This window comes from Candoia aspera, chromosome 7, assembly GCF_035149785.1.
Source record: "Candoia aspera isolate rCanAsp1 chromosome 7, rCanAsp1.hap2, whole genome shotgun sequence".
Classification (NCBI taxonomy): domain Eukaryota; kingdom Metazoa; phylum Chordata; class Lepidosauria; order Squamata; family Boidae; genus Candoia; species Candoia aspera.
The window spans coordinates 80,191,888-80,206,586 of NC_086159.1; the positions used below are offsets into that span (position 1 = coordinate 80,191,888).

Consider the following 14,699-nt stretch of genomic DNA (forward strand, 5'->3'; position numbering starts at 1 on the left):
TTTCCTCTTTGCAGTACGTAAGTACTACGAAGAATGTGTAAGTGGTAAAGGAGTGTGCATACGGCAGAACTGCTTGCACTTCAGTTAATTCATTTCTAGACTGAACTGTGAAATAGAACTTCTGTACTCTTCAGGGCTTTTTCCAGCATTCAAAACTCCACCTGCAATTTCTTCCAGGCTACCTCCAAAAATTGCATCTTTTCATCTTGCCCCAACAGGGATGATGGTTCCTAGAAGCAAAAACAAGTCAGCTGACAGGTCACCAAAGGATCTGATTTGCAAGTTAGGGTGGCCAAATTTGGGGACCTGTTAAATGGCAATTCTGTTGAAGCAACTTTCTTTTCTCCACATGCTTATCTTTCACGTTTTTAGCTCTTTTTCTCCCTGCTTCCTAGATTTCCTTTCCAGAATTCAGGCCTGCCCTGAAGTTTGACCTTTTTCTTTCTCCTTTTCTCTTTCTTTAAATGGCAAAGGAAATCTAAACATTTTGTTCTCTCCCTGGAGTCCAGAATGTTTTCAGGCACCTTAAAATTGGGATTATTTTCCCAGCTCTCAGCATAACGTATCATGAAACACACCCAGGGAGAGAGGCTCTACTTATTTTAAATATTTCACCCTAGTTCTCTACTTTAAAACACACTCAAAAGGAGCAGAAGCCACTGTAACAAGTCATAATGACGTCAAAACGACGATGCGTGAGCCATGACATCATTGAACGAATGGTGCAATTACAGGATTTGCATCAACTGTGCAGTTTGTGTGATGATGGCTGTGTGATTCGCTTCCGTTTGTCCCACCCATGGATGCTTGTGCAAAGAAGATATAAAAGACATGTTTCAAGTCAAGCTCAACTGATTCCATATGTAGTTTTCTTGGCAACAATATGCAAGTGGTTTTCCATTAAACGGGTGGGGTGGGGTCAAAAAAATCAAGCCATGACTATGTGATTGAACCTCACCTCTTTTTCACGTGCATCACACATGGCATGCAAAAAGGCGTGGTGCTTCATTTGTACCATCGTGGCTTTTTTGACCCCCAATGCAGACCCCACCCGGGGCCAGAAGATCTGGGCAGCCCAATCAAACACTAATGAAGGCCACCCTTGCTCAGCTTTTCTGAATCAGCCAAGGTATGGAGTAAAGCATAAAAACAAAGCTTTGGCACTTGGAAATGAAAAGAAAATGGCTTAACCCGGAAAGTTTCAGAACATAACAGTCATATTCAAAGGGCCTCTGGCTGCTATTAAGCACAATGGGTTTTTAAAACCTTTAAGAAAAGATCAAAGGGAGCTCTTGGACATCACACAAAGCTCCTAACACAGTGTTTCTCAATCTTAACAACTTTAAGATAGGTGGACTTCAACTCCCAGAATTCCCCAGCCAGCATGGCTGGCCGGGGAATTCTGGAAGTTGAAGTCCACACATCTTAAAGTTGCTGAGGTTGAGAAACATGGCAGTAGAGAGCAAGGGTGTCACACAGGAAAACCTCCAGACCTGCCCTTGATCATTCCAGAGCTCTGGGCATGGAATTGTGGATGGAAGACACGGGAAGGCAGATTCCAATGGGACAGCAGCAAAACATTCCTGTCAGTAACTGCAGTGCACCAATGACCAAAGCAGCTGTGGACTCCATGTCACTGGAAGGGTCCAAGCAGAGGCTGGATAGCCCCCAATCAGGGATACTTTCATGTGGATGCCTGCATTGACCAGAAGGCTGGACTAGAGGCCCCCAATGCTCAGGTCCAACTCTAGGGCCATAGGGAAAAAATCAGAAAGTCAGGTTGTAGAGATCAGAGCAGTGGAGAGAAGATGCAGCATTTCCGGTGGAATAAAAGGAGCTGTCCCCTGATTTAGTACTGATGCGAATGGGGACATTGTAGGAGGACAGCTGTGTTGAATCTGCGGTGGCCAAAGGATCAGGAGTCTGGTTGCACCTTTTCTGACTAACACACTTTATGAAAAGGCAGATGCAGAGAGTGGCTAGAGCGATGGAGGATTTCTATGCATCCGATGAATTGAACTGCACTCGTGAAAGCATCTGCCTTTTCAGAGAGGTTGTTAGCCAGAAAAGGTGTGACCTGGCTGCTTCTGCTAGGCATGAGGGAGAAGCTTACACAACTCCCATTACAGCAGCAATTAAACAAGGCAACTGCAGATCGTTCAGCTTCTGATTTCAACAACTAAGACCCTGTGCAGCTTCAGAGGGGCGACTGAGTCGGAAGCCACCTGATCCAATCAACCCTTGAACCGAATCTCTGAATCAGACCTCCAAGGTGATTCAACGTCTTGAATTGAGTCGATGCCTCAGGAGGAGACTTGAGGACATCTTGCAGATTTGATGGACATGCAGAAACTTTCTGGCTTTTCAGGGTGTGACACACTGCTGCACTTTTCCTTCCAAAGCTGGGGGGGGGGCATCAAAAGGTGTGACGCGGTCTCCAATATCAACATGAGAAATCAGCCACCAGTTGGATCCCTTCTGCAAAACTCGGCCTACCAGATTGCTCCTTCTTGCTTTGGGGAGGGAACACATTTTGCTGTTTGGGTTTCATTCTCCTTTCTGAACTCTTATCAAATTCCTAACAGAGAGCCACATGCCACAACTCCAAGACTTCACTTAACTTTTCAGAAGTGTCTGCACAGTGTGGTCAAAATGGTCAAGATGGTGGTGCAATCAAAGCTCTGCCTGGTTTTTATGTGCACAGATTATGATCATGATCCAAGACCCTGGGAATGTACATCACACTAGATTTGTAACTGGATGTCCTGCATTATTCCCATCAGGAGCTGGCTTGCCAAGAGGAAGGAATTCATGCCAGGCTTGGCTGACAAGAAAGGAAGTGATCAAAGGGATGAAGGGTAGACATTTGTATCTAAAGAGCTTGGCTTTGAAAACCCTGGGAGTTACAAGAGGCAAGCAGTTTATTTCTTTATTTAATTTTCTATCCCGCCTTTATTATTTTTATAAATAACTCAAGGCGGGGAACACCCCAGTACTTCTTCCTCTGCCCATTTTCCCCACAACAACCACCCTGTGAGGTGAGTTGGGCCGAGAGAGAGGGACTGGCCCAAGGTCACCCAGCCGGCTTTCATGCCCAAGGCAGGACTAGAACTCTCATACCAAGCCTGATTGGCTCTTGGGCTGAGAGGGAGGGACTGGCCCAAGGTCACCCAGCCGGCTTTCGTGCCTAAGGCGGGACTAGAACTCTCATACCAAGCCTGATTGGCTCTTGGGCTGAGAGAGTGACTGGCCCAAGGTCACCCAGCCGGTTTTCATGCCCAAGGGTTGTCACTTGGCATCCTTCTGAATCTTTCTCCAAAGAGGAATGAATGTCAACAAGCCTAGAAAATCAAGAGCTCAGAAGGCCATGGACCCTTTGATCTTTAAACAGAGCTCACTTTTTAACTACTGTTTAAAAAGGTTTATTTTTAAGTGGGAACAGGACCCTTTTTGCAAGGGCTCAGCACACCTTCTCTGCAGACCCTCTGCTGTAAAATTGGGAGCCTGCTGTGCTGTGCTGTGCTGACCCTTGCTATTTCTGCTCTAAAAGAAGTCCAAGCGGAGTTTGCAAAACTTTATTTCCCTAACTGGATCCCATTCTGTGCAAAACAATGAAGCAACTGTGGACATCTTTGATGCTTCCCCATTAGATCCCAGGACTGAAACTTTCTGCCTTTGAATCTCCACTCTCAATCTCAGAATCCTCTGGCCTTTAACTGCAGATCTCACATTCAAACGGATTATTGTCTGATTTTCATTCTCCCTCTAAATTGGGTTGGCTAATTGATGTCCACTTTTCCAGGGGGCAGTGGTACTACCCAATGGCAGGTATTCCTGCCAAAAGTTATCATAAATCAGCCAAGGGGGTCCCCTTCCTAGCTACATTCAGGAGTGAAAGGTTGTGATTAACAAGCAGGGAACCAAACTGGCATTAAAGAAACTGTCAATCTGTTTTTGAGAGAGATAACAGAATGCCACTTATCTATGCCAAGATCAGAGAAAAATAAAATGTGTGAGACTCCGCCTGCTCCTTCTTTTATGTGCCTATCTCATTACAGTTAATCAGGCGCTAAAAAATCTGTACTCAGAGTTTTGATTAGTTGACCAGCTGAAACTGGAGGGAGGATGTGTTTTCACATGGATGTTCTACAGCCTATTCCTTCCCAGATACTCATTAGGGCAAATGCAGCAATCTCTCAGCTCCTAATAAAGCTGGACCTCCCTGGTCAAGGGAACGGCCACCGAGATCCACCTTGCCCATCGAGTACCTGCCTCGTCGCTGTAGCTGCTTGCCTTCTGGGGCGGAAAAACTTTCCCGATGCATCGTCTCACAGAATTTAGCCTGCGTAACAGGTGGCTTGAACTTCAATCTGAAAAACATTCAGAAGCAAGTAGCTAAACTGATTAGGCAACAGGGAGTCAGTAGAGGAGGACACGAACGCTGGAAGAGAAGCAGAATGTCTTTTTTTCTGGGAAGCTGGTAAGAAGGGAGTATTCTCTCTATTTGTGTAGATACTACTGATACCCATTCATCCCTGAAAATATTGGCTTGCACCTGTCTATTAAATGTATACATTGTGTTCCAATGGATGATCAAAACCTGGATTTTGTCATCCATAAATGTACATCCGTAATTTCCCCAAAATGTAGAATAGAGGGATGCATTACTGAAAGCTGCCAATCATTCGGCGTGACATGTTCCAGAGGGCACAAAACATATTAGGTGCTGCAACAAAATGCAACCCACTGACGAAAGTCTGCCACAGTAGAATTGAAATTTCTCAACCTCACATTTTGAGCATGCTTAAGGTGAATACTTCACGCCAGCAGGTACTTTTTTGACACACCCCACCCCTGTGGACATCCTGAATTTTAGTTTTGTGATGCAAATATTTCTCATGTTGACTGGCTATACCTCAAATTTAGCATTCTTTAAGAACAAGCCAAGACACCTGTCAAGTATTTATGAAATCTTATAGTGAGATGCCGTGAGACATTTTAAAAGCATTTCTTATTTTTGTGGAGTCAATGCACAGATACAAATAAGGTACTGAAATTACTATTAGCATGCTTTGAATACCCAATAAAAACAAAATTGAAATATTATCAATATGCATAGTTCAGTTACACTGATAACAGTGTTAATGCCTAGTTACAATTAGCTAACCTCAGTTTTTCCATTTGCACAGTGGGAATCAACAGTTATATATAAATTTGTTAGAGCAGGGATAGCCAGGTTTTTGTATTCTTTGGGCCATAGTCTGTGTAGCGTGTAACACGAGCCAATTCCTTGTTCTGCACTTAGCTATAAGTGCAAATGCAATGCCCATAAAAAAGGAACAGGGCTTTAATTGTACAAGCATAGCCACCATTTTAACTTTTTTTAATACTGCCACCCCATCCCAGATGGCGTTGGAACAATTCCACCAAGGGGAAAAATAGAAGACAGGAGAAAAATAGTCAAGGAACCACCAAGGAGACAAACAATCAAGCAGACAAACAATCAAGCGGAAAACAATACCCTAATCAAGGAACTACCAAGGGGAAAACCCCACCCCCACCAGCACTGGCAGGGCAAGTGACTGTATATAGACAGGGAGCTGACCCCACCCTCCCTTGCACTGATGATGTTCCCTAGTGGGGTAATGAAATGTCTGCAAGCAAGCAACCGAGCTCAGAGAGCACCAAGGACTCCACAGGAAAAAAAAACAATTGGGCAGCTGAAAATGCCCAATATGCCAATTTGTGCATATCTGAAAATGAGAAAGGACACATGGAAGACATGGAAAAGAGGATACCACAAGAGACACAAGGAATGCTCAGAGTCGTGCAGATGGGTCAGGAAAGTTCAAGACTGCAGCTGGCAGAGATTACAGGAATCCCGCGGATGTGATATATTTCTCTTTCAGCGAAGTACTCCATGAGATTCTGATTAGCAAGTCGGTAAGTGTGAGTTGGATGACAGGGCAGTTAAACAGATACAGAGCTAGGAACGCCCATCTCTGGTTCCTCATTGAACTTCAGTGTCATTAGATTAGGCACCGCAGAGTTTGATCCCGATAGTCTTAACATTTCCATTCGTTATTTGGAGGAGGAAACATCTGATCCATGTTCTTCAGATCTGCAGACAATAAAAATTTGGGTGGGCCAGACAGTATTCCCCTAACTGAGTTCTAAATCAAAATAAGGCTAAGAAATGAGCTGAAAAGATCAGAGGCAAATACAAAGTTCTTCACTTAATGTAAGTCAAATGCCACAGGCATACCATGGGGAATGTCTAGCTCGGCTGCAAAAAAAGATCTTGGAATACTAAGCTACTGACTCTACGAGCCAGCATTGTGATGAGGTTGCCAAACAGGGAAGTGCAATTTTAGGCTGCATCCAGAGGAGCCTAGTTTCATTCCACTCTGTTCTGCTCTGGTCAGACCTAACCTCATGAACTGTGTCTAGTTCTGGGCACCATCTTTGAAGGGTTCAGAAAATCTGGAATACCAATAGAAGAGAATATATGTAGCTCAGGGTTGAACTGTGAAGTCCTTGGTGCTCTCTGACACATCCATGGTGCATCCATGAACACCAACTGGCAGTCAGAAGACACGATGAAAACTCCTTAATCTTACAACAGGTGGACAGACTCAACCATAGTTTCAACTGGAAAACGGTGAGCATCCTAGACCAAGCCAAATCCAAAAATACTACGGAATTCCTGGAAGCTGGGCATTCGGACACATCAGCCATTAATAGACAAAAAGAGATAAACCACATTTACAGTACACATCATTCAAAAGAGACAATAAAAAAGCTAAGAAGGAAACAAAAAGACCAGAACACATCCTCTCCAGCAGCCAACACTCAGACAAGCAGGGATTAACACCAGACAAACAATCAAGCAGAGAACAATATCCCAATCAAGGAACCACCAAGGGGACAAACAATCAAGCAAACAATCAAGCAGAGAACAATTTCCTAATCAAGGAACCACCAAGGAACCCCCCCCCAAAAAAAAACTGGCAGGGCAAGCAATTATATGTAAACAGGGAGCAAACCCCACCCTCCCTTGCACCAGTGATGTTACCTAGTTGGGTAGTGAAATGTCTGCAAGCCAACAGCCATGCTCAGAGAGCACCAAGGACTCTGCCATCTGGAACACATTCAGAGGATGGCAACATGGATGATCAGGGGCAAGGCCCTAACTTCTCTGAAGAGAGAATGAAGATGCTGCTGCATTTAGCTCTGAGAGGAGTTGACCGAGGGTAGATATGAGGGCATTCTTCAAATTCCCCAAAGGAAATAACCCAGAAGGATGTGACATGTTCTCTCACGCTCCAAAGTGCAGCATACAAAATAATGGATCTTAGTGCCAAGAAGCAGCTTTTGTTGGAGTGCTACAAGCCCCCCTTCTGAAGCTAAAAGCAGTTGCACAGCCCAAAGGGGCTGGGATGTCCTTTCCTGGCTGCGCGTGAGTGAAGGCTGGAGAGCGATCTGTTAGGGACTTTTTAATGTTGATTCCTGCAATGAGCGGGAGAGTGAGCTTGATGGCTTAAATAGCCCCCTCCAATTAGAAGTCTTTGAAAAAGAGAAATCAGGCAGAATTGTTCAGGACAGCAGGAGATCTTTGGCTGCAGAATAGGACAAAGGAAGTGTGGAACTGCACGCACCAAAGAAATGGTTACACTTTCCCTCTGTAACAATGAATTATTGCACTATTATAACATTTACTGCGTTGTATTCTAAAACCCCACCATCTACTAGTATAGACAAAGAAAGGAGGCTGTCAGATGAAGGGCATCTCCACCAACTAGGAATCAAAACTTCAGTCGTGGGTAAAGCAAGACGTATCACTGCACCAAGCAGGGCTGGCCTTGGATAGAAGCCCTAATCAATAACCCTTTTAGAAAGAAGAGCCACTGCCTTGGGAAAGGCTGAGCAAAGAAGCAGGTAAGAAGCAGCTGGACAACCATGTCAGCCTGACTTGTTCACCCAAAGACCATCCTGCAAAATGGGCTTGAAAAGCAGAGCTGGCACAAAGTCAGCCTGCACCCCGTCACAGCTCACCACGGGTCTTGAAGTGGCTGGGCTTGCAGCTTAGGCTAAGCCCCCATTTCTTCTACCCTTGCCTTTTCGATCAAGCTGAAGTGGGTTGGTTCCGTGTGGCACGACATGGCATAAACCACCAAGGAGCAGGGAGCAGTTGGGGATCGGAGGACGCCAGAAGGGAGGCAGGTGGCTTGGGACTGATCAAAGGCACGCGGACACAGAGGGACCGCCACTGTCTTCTTCTCTGGAGATGACAAACACAATGCATGGCGCAAAGGCAGGTTGACTACCTCCCCCAAAGAGAAGGGAAAGCAGCCAGAGGCCAAACGGTCCCCCTTCCCCCTTACGTGATTATCCAACTGATGGGCAAAAATAGGGGAATAGCTCCAGCGGGAAGACTCGCTACAGGGGCTCGTCCCTACCCAACTGGACTGCTGTAACATGCTTTACCCAGGGTTGCTTTTAAAAAAATCTAAAGAAAAAATAATCAGCCGGCCTACGCACAGCAGCCCATGCGCTCACTGACACCCGGCACTGGGAGCACATAATGCCCATGCTGATGGAGAAGGCAGAGGGAATGGCCTTCAAAGGCAGGAGGAAGGGCCAGCACCAAGGCAAGGGTCAGATAAAAGGGGCTTGAGCCCAGGCCAAGGAAGTAACACGAGGAAACATCTCAGACCAGACCCTCCCTGGTTCTCGTGAAGGTAACGGAAGGGATGGGAAGTGCATTCAGGCTTGCAAGTTTCTGTTAGTGTAGCTTTATAATAAAAGTAGTCCTCACCTACATGGCATTGGCTTCCTAGTCTGACCTACCCTGAACTGACCCAGGGACAGTTACCAATAAGCTTCTCAGTACAATTTAAAGTGCAGGTTTTAACCTTTAGAGCAGTGTTTCTCAACCTTGGCAACTTGAAGATGTGTGGCTTCAACTCCCAGAATTCCCCAGCCAGCGTGGCTGGCTGGGGAATTCTGGGAGTTGAAGTCCACACATCTTCAAGTTGCCAAGGTTGAGAAATACTGCTTTAAAGCCTTCCATAGTTAACACTAGGTCAGATTCCAGGTTGGAATCAGTCCAACCTACATGACCTTTCCAGTGGATGCAGCTTGTGACAACTGCCCTCCAGAAACAGCTTAAAACAGAGTGTTTGGGGCTGACACTCTTTATTGTTATTTTATAGTTCTATTCTTAAATTTTCCATTTTTACTGTGGATGTTTTAATTGCATGTAACTGCTGAGAGTCCTTAATTGGATTACAGCAGGATATAAATGTAATAAACAAACAAAAAATCATAAAACTTCAAGGATGAACCCATGAAGTCACCAGATGTTGAATAGATTCAACCTTAAAAAAAAAACGAAAAGCCACCCAGATGGTTTCTCCTTAGTGACAACAATAACCATGAGAAATGCATCCAAGAACTAAACATTATATGGATTTAACCTTCAGGGGGTTGTATTTCAGCTGATACCCACCTCTGCAACTTAACTCAAATTAAGCCTGCCTTGCAAAAAACACGTCCTTGATGTCCTTAGGCATAAACTGCTGTCACAATAGTTTTCGACAGGAAATAAATGGGGGCAGAAATACCTGAGCTGATTTTGCTGCCGAAGCCTCCGTGCCTGGATGGTTAAAGGCTGCCCATGGAGCTATTCTTAGGTTACAGCCAGAATATTTCAGTCTTGCAAATAGTGTAATCCAGATTTGAACATTTGAACCTGAGCCTTCCACGTTCAACACTGAACTTCCCATCATAAAATATGCCCCATAAAGCCCAGATGAAGAGAAGCCAAGAGTAACTGAAACGGAACAACAAACTAACGCGTTGGAAATGTCATGGTGAAAGTCACCCCTGAACTGACAACAGTGGTTTATGTTGCAGAAAAGGAAAAGATTCTTTAGGAAAAAAAGATCCTTTCCTCCCTCCTGAAATCCTGAATCCTCTTAAATCTTCCCAGTATTCATCTTTGCTGACAGAAAGCATCTTATGACTTGCAAGTGAAAAGCATGGAATGAGTCACCCGTCCCCCATACAGTAAACATGACCCAGGCATGGATTTTGTTCTGTTAAATTATTGTACACCTTCATGTTGCTGCTTCATGGAGAAAGGAAGTCCACAGATGATGTGTGGACAGTATCTTGTTTTGTTGGTGCTTTTGAGTCCATCTTGACTCCCAGCAACTGCCTGGACAAGTCCCTGCAGTTTTCTTGGCAAGATTTCTCAGAAGTGCTTTGCCATTGCCTCCTTCCTAGGGCTGAGAGAGAGCGACTGGCCCAGCTAGCTTTGTGCCCAAGGCAGGACTAGAACTCACTGTTTCCTGGTTTCAAAGCCTGACACTTTAACCACTACACCAGGTTTGCTTTTGGGTGAGATGGTAACAAAAGAAAAGGCTTTGTGCATCGGCTTTCACATTTTCAGAGCCTGCAGAGAGAAGGCCCATTAGGTTTTCTACCAAGGCCCCTCTTCTCCTCCACCTTGCCAGAAGTGTTGGACAAGCCTAATGGTTTAAGGTGCTGGACAAGTCCCCATATGACCCCAGAGCTCCCTGGATGACTTTGGGCCAGCTGCATGGTCTCAGCCCAGCCTACCCGGCAGGGTTGTTGTGAGAGGAAGCCCTCATGCGTGCTGCCTTTTTCTCAGAGGAAAGACAGAATGTCATTTTGGTAAAATACATTTAGGGAGGTAGCCTTGTGGAGAAAAAAACCCAACTCGTTAAGCTTCAAACCTCAGGCACAAATGAGTAAACATAATTCTGAAAGACTGGAGCATTTTAGGGGAGCTGAAGATGTGAGGATTAGAGTAGCGTTTCTGAACCTTGGCCCCTTGCTGGCTGGGGAATTCTGGGAGTTGAAGTCCACACATCTTCAAGGGGCCAAGGTTCAGAAACACTGGGCTAGAGAACCACCTTCTAGCCCATTCACATCTATAGTGTGGTTTATTTATGCCACACACACACTTTGGACAGTTCATTAGCCAGCAAAAGGTAGGAATAAGAAGCCAGTGTTGCTTCTTATTCAGCCAGATAAATTACCCCCCTCCGTGGATCACCAAGCCAGTGGGACCCAAAGCCACACGTCACACTCAAATTACATTAAGGCTGTGACCCAGCATGCACCTCTGCAAACAGGCACACGGCTGTTTCTGCAGCACACCGTCCAAAGAATCTGCCACCGTCCCCTCAGCTTTCAAAAATGTCATTTTTTTTTTTCATGTAGCCAACCCTGGAATCTATACTCAGACTGCCCCATGCATCAGAGGCTCCATCAGCCTGGGGGCTGTTGCTGCTGGCCAGGAGCACTACGACGCATGTTTCTAGCATGAAGCTCCTGCAGCCCTGCGTGAATCCTTTCACCTGCGCCGAGCTGCCTGTGCTCGCCGCACATTCAGGATGAATGAAGCCTGAGCTGAATTTGCCACTGGAGAAGCACACCATCTGTCAGGGTCAGCCTCGCTTCGCAATAAGACACAGACTCACTTAATGGGTATTAAGGATTTCTGGTTTATTGGAATGATAGCTGACAGAACGAAAAACGGGAACGGGGTTGGTGGTGTGGAGGTGCCCCTTTTATACCCTCTTGTATTGCCCTGAGCTTCCCCACCCTGCATTGTCCCGATCCCTCTTGATGGGACCCTTGATGGCTGCCTGGGCGTTTTCCCGGTGTCTTCCTTTGTCTCCCAGCATTGGTTGTGTCCTCCGGGACACCAGGTGCGGCTTATCTCCGTTCCTCCGACGCCCTTCTTTTCAGCTGCCTATGGGTCCATGGGTGTGGGTGCTTGTGTTAATCCCTAGTTTGATTATCTCCTTCCTCTATTTCTTAATGATCATGATCTACGTTGTGAGGCTCTTTGTGCCTTGCAACGAGGTCATGACACCATCTCACCAAAACAGAAGCTGCCCAAGATATAAAATACATCAACGAGCAGGGTTTAATGCTTCCCATAAGGAAAGACATAAAATGCACAGACTGAGATATACAAATATTGCTTATGCTAGATGACATTTAAAAACCGGGAGTATTTGACCAAAATTGCACAATGGGCAGGAGAGCGATGGGACAAGTTCCCATCAGTTAGATAGTAATAGCTTTGGGATGGGCAGATGAAGCAGGCTACGTTGCTCTGATAATTCACAAGCCACCTTTAGGACTGTGGTCTGTGGCAAGCTATGGTCAATCAGGCGTGTCCACAAGGTTCGGATGGTGTCCCTGACTGCACAATCAAAGCCCCTTTTCACAAGTGCCACAGAGGTGAACTCCAAGAAAAAGGGGAGGGCTTCAGTCATATGGTCACTGCCTCCATCATGACATTTTTGACACACCACCCTGAATGCATGTGATGCCAGCTCATTGTGTTTTGCAGCATTGGCCCGAAATATCTGCCCTTGAAAGAAATTTAAGTCTGGGGCACACAGAGGGTACTGGCAATTTGCATTTCTTGGCCTTGAAGAAGATTAAAACATGTGTGTGGACACGGCACAAGGCATGCTAAAAATCCCCAAAGGGTCGCTAAGGATGAAACTTGACATTGGCAGGGCAGACATCTGACAGTCAATACAAAGGTGAAAAGTTTTGCCTAGACTTAAATATGCAGCTTCCAATTAGGCTTATTTTTCTCCTTTCTGACTTCAGAACAAGGGGAAAAAAACTAATTACTGCATGCCACTAGGAAAGCAGATACTATGAATTAAAACCTGTGTTTCTTTGTCAAGCAAGACAAACCAGAAGTTCTGTGTAATGACAGATTAGAAGTCTGCAAATGAATCTGAAACTATAGGAAAAAAGAAACCATGAGGAAGAAAAAAATAAGGATGTGCTGTCAAGAAGACATGCTGAATAGAAGAAAAAGAGCTACCATCGCCTGGCCAGGGATATACAGAAGGCAGGAGCGTTCATGGGGATGTGTCTCAAAATTTGCAAGATGGTAGGAATGGAATCCATTTGGTACATGCATGCATCCTCCTATTTCAAAATATTTTTTAAAAGATTAAATAGCAAAATCTCATGCCACAAAGCAAGGCAAAGCTTTTGTGGCTAGCCAAGGTTCCCACCACTTGGTGAGTGTGCCCACTGCCCACTCCCAAAACTTCAGATGTGCCCCCACTCCAAGCAGGCTGCCCTTCCCTGCTCTCAAACACTATTTATAGGTTTATAAGGAAGCACCGCGTGGGGACTTGCAGGAACAGGGGTGAGCACAGCTGGATTTGGGGCGCGCAAGGCCTCGGGGCACAGGCAAGCTTGGGAAGAGCCTCAGGGAGGCCACAGCCCCCTCGGCTGGGGCCGCGCAGGGGGGAGGAAAGGCCCCCTTGGCTGAAAGCAGGAAGCTGAGCTCCGGTGGTGCCTTAGTGCCGGGGCCACGGACAGGAGACCTTCCTACATGGCCCAGCCAGATGTCTCTCGCCTGCTCCGTCTCGGCTCCCTCGTCCGCCCGCAAGCGCGGCAGGGGATTCGCGTTTGCAGCAAGACTCGTCCTTCCTCCCTCCTGCGCCGGTCGGTTGGCGCACGGATCGGTCTTTCCGAGTACGGTTTGGCTGGGGCTTGGCCAGCTGCTTCATGGAGGAACCTTGAGCGCAAAACACGGAAACCAGAAGCCTTTCATTCCCCTTCCCCTCCCGACAGGGCTGGTGGGTCAGGTTCGAAGGGAGAGCGGAGAGGAACCTGGGAGATCAAGAGTCTGGTGGACAAGCATGTGGGCAGCGGAAGGGCTGGGCGTGTTTCTTTCAGCTGCTGAGTTGATCCAACCTGGAGAGCGCGTGCCCACCGTCGAGGACTCCGTGAGCGTCTTTTGTTCCCCTTCCGACTCCACAGCAAATCAAGGCGGAAACCCTTGGTCTGAAAAGCTGGCCGTGTGGCCTCCCCCCAGAGCCACCCTGGTGCTAAAACGGTCTCGGGGCCGTTTGCCTCAATGGACGCCCCCGACACAAGGAATTCTGGCCGTGGGGAGACTCTGAATCAGCATCTGGAGCCTGGAGGTGTCTCCACGGGAAACAAAGAAGGCAGTTTGTGTCTTGTTTTCTACTGGGAAGAATGCAGATGAACAACATGAGATGCAACCTGTGGAAGAGGGTTCACACATGCTGTCAGCCCCACCAGGCAGACCAGATCACTATAGGGTCACAATCAAGAGAGTAAGTCATTCTTCCCTTTGATTTTGTATTTGCCAAACTACACCTGGAATATTGCAACCACCTTTTAGGAAGGACCTTGACAAACTAGACTCTGTTCAGAGAAGGCCAACTCAGAGAATAAGGGAGCAGGAAAGAAAAACCGAAGAAGAATGGCTGGTGGCATCAGCTGGGGAGGTTTTGCCTAGAGAAGGTAAGTATCTGCAGGGCCGTGGTGTAGAAGATGGAGCAGAATTGTCAGCGACGTTCCAGAAAACAGGACAAGAAACAATGGGCTTAAATTACAAGAAGGTAGATTATAGTTGGAGAAGAAGAATTTCCAGAATGGAACAGGGGAAGTGGTGGACTCTTTTCTGAAAGTGTTTGATGGCCATCCAGCAGGGATGCTGGTCATGGATCCCTGTACTGGGCAGGGAGTTGGATTAGACAATCTCCAAATTCCTTTTCAATTCTCCCGTTCCTTCATTCTTGAATGATCTCCCAAGGGAAGGCAATGGCAAAATTACTTGAGAGTGTTTATACCAGTGTTTGTCAACCTTA

At 46.3% G+C, this 14,699-nt stretch overlaps 1 protein-coding gene across 1 annotated transcript in view; it reads right to left on the minus strand.

Annotated features, from left to right (window-relative positions):
- Positions 1-14,699, minus strand: part of SHISAL1 (shisa like 1) — a 91,486-nt gene that overhangs the window by 45,456 nt on the left and 31,331 nt on the right. The gene's annotated exons all lie outside the window — the stretch shown is intronic.